Here is a 671-nt window from a genome sequence, read left to right as displayed (position 1 = left end):
CACTCACTCACATATTTTGTAGATTATTGTCTCTAAGCTTCTTTGAGTGAGCATTTGTGTTTATCTAGTACTAAGAGTTACAAACAAAACGAAATTACGTTCATATTACAGTGCATCAAAATGTACAAATCATTGCTGACATGGGATGTTAAGGTAGGTGAATATAAAACTGGAGAATTAAGAATTCTTTTCATGATTTATTACGCTCCATGTATTAAAAGCTGTAGCCCTCAGCTGTGAGAAAAAATCCTGTCTTAAAAATTCGTTAAGAACAAAACCTACTAGCAATCCTTACCACTAACGTTTCGAATGTTGGAGCACGAACACATCAGAAGTTCTGATGATAATGTACTTCATCCAGCTTGAGTTTGTTCCGTAGGTTCTCCTGAGTGAATTTTTAAGACTCATTGTGCCACTTTTTCCTCCACCTTTTTTTCTGCTTGAAAGAAAATAGAGCAATTAGCTTACCTGCAGTGTATCCATCCTCCAAAATTTCGAATCACGCTAAAAGTCGCACTTTTTTAGAAATCTAAAAATAACAATAATATTGCACAATATTACTACACAGTGATATATACCGTCTAAAGATCGTTTGTTTCGACCGGCGAGGATGAAGAGTGGATGCATGTGCAAGTTTTCACTACTGTGGATGCCCCTTAATCTCTGTGCAT

This window comes from Schistocerca serialis, chromosome 6, assembly GCF_023864345.2.
Source record: "Schistocerca serialis cubense isolate TAMUIC-IGC-003099 chromosome 6, iqSchSeri2.2, whole genome shotgun sequence".
In the NCBI taxonomy this organism is placed as follows: domain Eukaryota; kingdom Metazoa; phylum Arthropoda; class Insecta; order Orthoptera; family Acrididae; genus Schistocerca; species Schistocerca serialis.
The sequence above is the reverse complement of the archived record's forward strand: the minus strand, read 5'-3'. Positions refer to the sequence as shown.